The sequence below is a fragment of the Mesocricetus auratus genome, unplaced genomic scaffold (genome assembly GCF_017639785.1).
Source record: "Mesocricetus auratus isolate SY011 unplaced genomic scaffold, BCM_Maur_2.0 Super-Scaffold_100026, whole genome shotgun sequence".
NCBI classification, from domain to species: Eukaryota; Metazoa; Chordata; class Mammalia; order Rodentia; family Cricetidae; genus Mesocricetus; species Mesocricetus auratus.
In genome coordinates, this window is record NW_024429207.1 from 10,687,277 (window position 1) to 10,696,207 (window position 8,931).

The window sequence follows — 8,931 nt, forward strand, 5'->3', positions numbered from 1 at the left end:
ACTCCATGTGGGATCTCTAGAGTCTGCCATTTCGTTCCAGGGAGGGCCCAGGCCCTCCCCCAAGTGTCCAGATTAAAAGAGCATCCCTCATTGTGGGATGGGCACCAAAAGTCCATTTGTGTGTCAGGAATAACGACTGATCTACTACCCAAAGCCCCATAGATTGCCTAGATATCCTTATTCACACCCACATTCAGGGGGTCTGGATCAGTCCCATGCTGTCCACTCAGCCATCAGTTTGGGGTCCAAGATCTCCCCCTTGGTCAGGTCAGCTGTTTCTCTGGGTTTCACCAGCCCAGGCTTGACTCTTTTGCTCATCACTCCTCCCTCTCTGTCACTGGGTTCCAGGAGTTCAGTTAAGTGTTTAGCTGTGGGTGTCTGCCTCTGCTTCTGTCTGTCACTGGATGGAGATTCTAGGATGGTATGTAAGATAGTCGTCAAAATCATTATAGGGAGGGGCATTTAAAGTAGTCTCTTCACTACTGCTTAATTTGCCAGTTGATGTCATCCTTGTAGATCTCACTAGTGCCAGATCTCCCCCTCAAACCTAGAATGACTCCCTCTGTTATGGTATCTCTCATCTTGCTCTCCTCTATTCTTCCTCCAACTCAACCTTCCTGCTCCCCCATGTCCTCCTCTCCCCTCCTCTTCTCTCCCTCTCTTTTTCCTGGCTACCTTCTCCCCCCCCCACCGTGCTCCCAGTCTGCTCAGGAGATCTTGCCACACTCCACCTTCTCTGGGGGTACCATAGATATTTCTCTTAAGGTCCTTCCTGTTTCCCTGACTCTCTGGAATTGGGATTGTAGACTGACACTCCTCTAATTCATGTGTAAAATCCATATATGAGTGAGTATACACCATGTTTGTCTTTTTGTGACTGGGTTACCTCACTTAGGATGGTTTCTTCTAGTGCCATCCATTTGCCTGCAAATTTCAAGATTCCATTGTTTTTTTTTTCTGCTGAGTAGTACTCCATTGTGTATATATACCACATTTTCTCTATCCACTCTTCAGTTGAGGGGCATCTAGGTTGCTTTCAGGTTCTGGCTATTACAAGTAGTGCTACTATAAACATAGTGGAACAGATGTCCTTGTTGTATGAATGTGCATCTTTTGGGTAAAGGCCTATGAGTGGAATTGCTGGGTCTTGTGGTAGACTGATTCCCATTTTCCTGAGGAATCTCCATACTGATTTCCATAGTGACTGTACGAGTTGGCACTCCCACCAGCAGTGGAGGAGTGCTCCCTTTCTCTACATCCTCTCCAGCATAAACTGTCATTGGTGTTTTTGATTGTAGCCATTCTGACAGGAGTAAGATAGATAGGAGTAAGTTTTTTTGATTTGCATTTCACTGATTGCTAGGGATGTTAAGCACTTTCTTAAGTGTCTCTCAGCCATTTTAGACTCCTCTATTGAGAATTCTCTATTTGGTTCTGTACCCCATTTTTAATTGGATCCTTTGGTGCTTTGGAGACTTGTTTCTTGAGTTCTTTGTAGATTTTGGAGATCAGTGCTCTGTCAGATGTGGGGTTAGTGAATATCTTTTCCCATTCTGTGGGCTGCCTTTTTGTCTTGCTGACTGTGCCCTTTGCCTTGCAGAAGCTTCTCAGCTTCAGCAGGTCCCATTTACTAATTGTCAATCTCAGTGTTTGTGCTACTGGTGTTATGCTTAGGAAACTGTCTCCTGTACCAATTTGTTCAAGGGTACTTCCCACTTTCTCTTCTAACAGGTTCAGTATTACTGGATTTATGTTGAGGTCTTTAATCCATTTGGATTTAAGTTTTGTGCATGGCGATAGACATGGATCTATCTGCAGTCTTCTACATGCCAGCATCTAATTATGCCAGCACCATTTGTTGAAGATGCCTTCTTTTTTCCATTGTATAATTTTACCTTCTTTGTCAAAAACCAAGTGTTCACATGGGTGTGGGTAAATATCAGGGTTTTCCATTCGATTCCATTGGCCTATCTGTCTATTTTTGTGTGAATACAAACTGTTTTCAGGACTATAGCTCTATAATAGAGCTTGAAGTCAGGAATGGTGATGCCTCTGGACATTGCCTTGTTGAAAAGGGTTGTTTTGGCTATCCTGGGTCTTTTGTCTTTCCATATAAAGTTGAGAATTGTTCTTTCAAGGTCTGTCAAGAATTGTGTTGGGATTTCAATGGAGATTGCACTGAATTTTTGCTATATTGAGCCTACCTATCCAAGAGCATGGTAGATGTCTCCATTTTCTGATGTCTTCTTTAATTTCTTTCTTTAAAGACTCAAAGTTCTGTGATACAGGTCTTTCACTTGTTTGGTTAGGGTTACCCCAATGTATTTTATGTTGGTTGTGGCAATTGTAAAGGTTGATGTTTCTCTGATTTCTTTCTCAGCCCTTTTATCATCTGTATATAGTAGGGCTACTGATTTTCTTGAGTTTCTCTTGTATCCTGCCACTTTGCTGAAGGTATTTACCAGCTGTAAAGTTCCCTGGTAGAGTTTTTCAGGTCACTAATGAAAACTATCATATCATCTGCAAATAGTGAAAGTTTGACCTCTTCCTTTCCAATTTGTATCCCCTTGATCTCCTTTAGTTGTCGTATAGCTCTGGCTAAAACTTCAAGTTCAATATTGAAGAGGCATGGAGAAAGTGGACAGTCTTGTCTTGTTTCTGATTTTAGAGGAATTGCTTTGAGTTTCTGTCCATTTAGTTTGATGTTGGCTGTTGGTTTGCTGTATATAGCTTTTATTATATTTAGGTATGTTTCTGTTATCCCTGTTCTCTCCAAGACCTTTATCATGAAGGGGTGTTGGATTTTGTCAAAGGCTTTTTCAGTATCTAGTGAGATGATCATGTTTTTTTGTTTCTCAACTTGTTCATATGGTGGATTTCATTGATGGATTTTCATATGCCTGGGATTAAATATACTTGATCATGGTGGATGAGTTTTCTGATATCTTCTCGGATTCGATTTGCCATGAGTTTTTTGCATCAATGTTCATGAGGGATATTGGTCTGAAGTTCTCTTTCTTAGTTGTGTCTTTGTGTGGCTTGGGTATCAAGGTCATTGAAGCCTTATGAAAAGAGTTTGGCAAAGACGCTTCTGTTTCTATTGCATGTAATACTTTGAGAAGAATTGGTATAACCTGTTCTTTGAATTTTTGGTAGGATTCTGTACTGAGGACATCTGGCCCTGGACTTTTTTGGTTGGGAGACTTTTGAGGACTGCTTCTTTTTCATTAGGGACTATAGGTCTATTTAAATTGCTTATCTGTTCTTGATTTAATTTTGGTATGTGGCATCTATCCAGAAAGTTGTCAATTTCCTTTACATTTTTGAATTTTGTGGAGTACAGGAGTTCAAAGTATGACCTGATGATTCTCTGTATTTCCTCAGTGTCTGTTGTTATGTCCCCCTTTTCATTTCTGATTTTGTTAATTTACATGATAACATTCTGCAGTTTGGCGAGTCTGGATATAAGTTTGTCTATCTTGTTGTTTTTTTCTCAAAGAACCAAGTCTTTGTTACATTGATTCTTTGTATCGTTTTCCTAGTTTCTACTTTATTGAGCTCAGCCCTCAATTCCATTATTTTCTGGGGTCTACTCCTCTGGGGTGAGTTTTCTTCTTTTTCTTCTAGAGTTTTCAGTTGTGCTGTTAATTCTCTAGTGTGACTATTCTCCTGTTCCTTCATGTGGGCACTTAATGCTATGAACTTTCCTCTTAGCACTGCTTTCAAAGTGTCCCATAAGTTTGGGTATGTTGTGTGTTCATTCTCATTGAATTGTAGGAAGTCTTTAATTTCTTTTTTTAGTTCTTCTGTGACCCAGGAGTGGTGCAATTGTGCATTATTCAATTTCCATGAGATTGTAGGGATTTTGCAATTTGTGTTGTTGTTGAATTCTAACTTTAAAGCATGGTGGTCTGATAAGATACATGGAGTTTATTCCAATTTTTTTGTACCTGTTAAGGTTTGCTATGTTGCCAAGTATGTGGTTGATTTTTGAGAAAGTTCCATGTAGCGCTGAGAAGAAGATATATTCTTTTGTGTTTGGATGGAATGTTCTATAAATGTCTGTCAAACCCAATTGGGTCATAACTTCTATTAATTCCTTTGTTTCTTTGTTAAGTTTCTGTGTGGTAATCCTGTCTAGTGGTGAGAGTGGGGTGGTGAAGTCTCCCACTATAAGTGTGTAAGGTTTTATGTGTAATTTGAGTTTTAGTAATGCTTGTTTTACGAATGTAGATGCCTTTGTGTTTGGGGCATAGATGTTCCGAATCGAGACTTCATCTTGGTGGATTTCTCCTGTGATGAATATGAAATGTCCTCCTTCATCTCTTTTGATTGATTTCAGTTTAAAGTCTAGTTTGAGCCGGGTGGTGGTGGCGCACACCTTTAATCCCAGCACTCGGGAGGCAGAGGCAAGCGGATCTCTGTGAGTTCGAGGCCGGGCTGGACCGATAGCATCCGAAACAATACAAAGAAACCTTGTCTCCTAAAAACCAAAAAAAAAAAAAGTCTAGTTTGTTAGATATTAAGACTGATTCTTGAAAGGACAGAATACATTACTCATGGCAACATCAAGGAAGAATTAATTTGCCGATTGATGATTTCTTCTCAGTTACCCTGTTCTGTCTTCCTTTCAGCCAGGCTCACTGATACCATGTCCAGTAAACAAAAATCTCTGCTTATACCATGTCTCTTGAGCCAAACCAATTACAGGAGCTTCCACCTCATTTCAGGGCACAGAATACCTATGCATGTGTATTATGTATCCTTTTCATTGACTTCTGCTAGTCAGACACTATCCCGGACCAAGTCTGAGAGTCTTCCCTTGTTTCTAGAGCCACAGTATAGCTATACTTATTATAATTGTCTTAAAGCATTAATGAAGCTTTCTGTAGCAAGTGATTGAACCAACATTTAAATCTCCTCTTCTACAAATAAAGTTGGTTAAAATGAATAGATGGTTTCACTTTTTTAATCTACAAATATTACAGACGTATCATATGGAACATATACATCTTCATAAGAAAATAAGAAAGAGAAAAAATCTTTTTTATTTTAGAATTACTCTTATTTACATATCAATCCCACCATTCCCTCATCCTCCCATGCTTCCCACTGGCCCCCCAACCCACCTCCCACCCACTCCCCAGGGATAGTGAGGCACTCTGCAGGGAGCCATCAAAGTCTGTCACTTCATTTGGGGGAGGGCTCAGGCCCTCCTTTCTGTATCTGGGCTGCAATAGTATACCTCCACGGGGAATGGGCTTCCAAAGTCCATTTGTGCACTAGGGATAAACACTGGCTCCACTGTTAGAGGTCCCATAGACTGCTCTGGCCTCCTAGCTGGCAGAGGGCTTGGTTCAGTCCAATGCAGGTTCCTAGCTTTATGACTAGGGTCTCAGTGCTCTCACTAGGTTTCTACAGTACTGTCTTGGCTCCTTTGCTCATCCCTCCTCTCTCTGTGCAACTGGATTCTACGAGTATGGCTCAGTGTTTAGCTGTGGGTGCCTGTTTCTGCTTTGATCAGCTACTGGATGAAGGCTCTCACTCAGGATGTTTTCTTCCAGTTCTATCCATTTGCCTGCGAATTTCAATATTTCATTTTTTTTTCTGCTGAGAAATACTCCATTGTGTAAATGTACCATATTTTCTCCATCTACTCTTCGATTGAGGGGCTTCTAGGTTGCTTCCAGGTTCTGGCTATTACAAACAATGCTGCTATGAACATAGTTGAACATATGTCCTTGTTGTATGAATGGGCATCTTTTGGATATATGCCCAAGAGTGGAATTGCTGGATCTTGAGGTAGACTGATTCCCATTTTCCTGAGAAACCTCCATACTGATTTCCAAAGTGGTTGTACAAGTTTGCACTCCCACCAGCAATGGAGGAGTGTTCCTCTTTCTCCATATCCTCTCCAGCATAGACTGTTGTTGGTGTTTTGATTTTAGCCATTCTGACAGGAGTGAGATGATATCACAAGTTATTTTGAGTTGCATTTCCCTGATGTCTAAGGATATTGAGCACTTTCTTAAGTATCTTTCAGCCATTTTAGATTCCTCCTTTGAGAATTCTCTATTTAGTTCCATACCCCACTGTTTAATTGGATTGTTTGATGTTTTAGTGGCTAGCTTCTTGAGTTCACTCTATATTTTGGAAATCAGCCGTCTGTCAAATATGAGGTTGGTAAAGATCTTTGCTCATTCTGTGGGCTGCCTTTTTGTCTTGTTGACTGTGTCCTTTGCCTTACAGAAGCTTCTCAGTTTCAGGAGGTCCCATTTATTAATTTTTGATCTCAGTGTCTGTGCTACTGGTGTTATGCTCAGGAAGCAGTCTCCTGTACCAATTCGTTCAAGGGTACCTCCCACTTTCTCTTCTAACAGGTTCAGTGTGACTAGATTTATGTTGAGGTCTTTGATCCATTTGAATTTAAGTTTTGTGTGCTGTGATAGATAGGGATCTATCTGTAGTCTTCTACATGTCCCCATCCAGTTATGCCAGCACCACTTGTTGAAGATGCTTTCTTTTTTCCCATTGTATAACTTTAGCTTCTTTGTCAAAAATCAGATGTTTTTAGGTGTGTAGCTTAATATAAGGTTTTTCAATTCAATTCCATTGGTCTACCTGTCTGCTTTTGTGCCATTACCAGGCTGTCTTGAGAACAGTGTATCTATAATAGAGCTTGAAGTCAGGGATGGTGATGGTTCCAGAAGTTGCTTTATTGTACAGGGTTGTTTTGGCTATGCTGTTTTTTTCCATATAAAGTTGATTATTGTTCTTTAAAGGTCTATGAAGAATTGTGTTCTATATAACTTTATACTTTCCTCCCCATAAGTATATGATAATACTAGTTCCTCCATGTTCTCAGCAGAGCTTCATAGGTCAGGTGCTTTAATTTTATGCATTTTACTGGATATATAGTCATAGCTATGTGAACTCTTTTAACTAAGTGCTTGTATTTGGAGATGTATAAGTTAGTTCCTATTTTAAAATATTCTTATTCAAGCATATAGTCTTTTAACAAATAATTATATAATTAAAAAAGTTGATGAAATTTGTTTTTTAGCTCATAATTTTCCATATAATAAATTGATTTTATCTGTTCATTTATTTCATAAACACTTATTGAGCATTTATTATCTGTTGAACTCTGAATTGAAAAGGCACTGGCTATCCAAAACCAAATCAAATATTGCTCTTGTATTTGTGAACTTTGAAGTTCAGAGGGTAGAGCAAATAAATTGAATCTGTTAACAAATTATGATCGGAAGAGGAATTGGTTCAGTGGCTATTCTCATAGACCCACAAAGAAAAAAGAAGAAATGCAGACATTAAATTATTTCAATATTGAGATACATGGGAAAGGGTGAGCAAGCAAAGCATGTGAGAAGGGATAAAAGTCAGCACACAGCAGAAATATCTAAATACTCAGGCTTGTAGCAGCATTGTTCATGATGGTCACTTTATAGAAACAATCTAGTGTATATGGGGATTTCTCATTGAGAAATGCCCCCCATAGGCTCCTTTGAACACTTGATTCCTAGGTTATGGTACTGTTTGGAGAGTTTTAGGGGGTGGCCTTTCTGGAGGATGTACATCACTGGAGACAAACTTTAAGGTTAAAAACCTCCCGCCATTCCCTGTGTGTGGAAGGAAATGTAATCTCTCAGCTTCCTGCTCCTGCCATCACGCCTACTGCCTGTGTTCATGCCTCTTCACCCAGAAAGAATCATCCCTCTGGAATCACAACCCAAAATAAAATCTTCTATAAGTTGCTTTTGTCATGGTATTTTTATATCAGCAACAGAAAAGGAACCAATAAAGTGTACTCCAACGAGTATAGAAGGAGAATGAGGTACATGCTCACAACAGACGACTATTCAAACATCAAGAAAATGAAATTATGTTGTTTGTAGGCAAGTGAATAGAATGGAACCAGAGATCATCATGTTATGCAAAACAAGCCAGATTCAGGAAGACATGTTACATGTTTTCTTTCACAAGTGAAGTCTACATTACAAATAAACAAACTTGAGTAAGGCGTCCACTTACTATTTGGGAAGATGAAGTGATCTAGTGGGAAGACTATTGATCTGATGAATATGACAAATAAAAACCTCTTGAAATGTCTGCATAAGAATGTAGTGATTACAGCCACACTGAACCTCATAGAAGAGAAAGTGGGTGGTACCCTTGAATGAATTGGTACAGGAGACAGCTTCCTGAACATAACACCAGTAGCACAGACAGTGAGATCAACAATTAATAAATGGGACCTACTGAAACTGAGAAGCTTCTGTAAGGCAAAGGACACAGTCAGCAAGACAAAAAGGCAGCCCACAGAATGGGAAAAAATATTCACTAATCCCACATCTGGCAGAGGGTTGATCTCCAAAATTTACAAAGAACTCAAGAAGCAAGTCTCTAAAACAGCAAAGGACCCAATTAAAAAGTGGGCTGCAGAACTAAATAGAGAGTTTTCAATAGAGGAGTCTAAGATGGCTGAGAGGCACTTGAGAAAGTGCTCAACATCCTTAGCCATCCGGGAAATGCAAATCAAAACAACTCTGAGATACCATCTCACTCCTGTCAGAATGGCTAAAATCAAAAACACCAATGACAATTTATGCTGGAGAGGATGTGGTGAAAGGGGGACACTCCTCCATTGCTGGTGGGAGTGCCAACTGGTTCAGCCACTTTGGAAAGCAGTATGGAGATTCCTCAGAAAAATGGGAATAAACCTACCACAAGACCCAGCAACTCTACTCTTAGGCATATACCCAAAAGATGCCCATTCATACAACAAAGATGTCTGTTCCACTATGTTCATAGCAGCTTTATTTGTAATAGCCAGAACTTGGAAGCAACCTAGATGTCCCTCACCCGAAGAGTGGATAGAGAAAATGTGGTACATCTACACAATGGAGTACTATT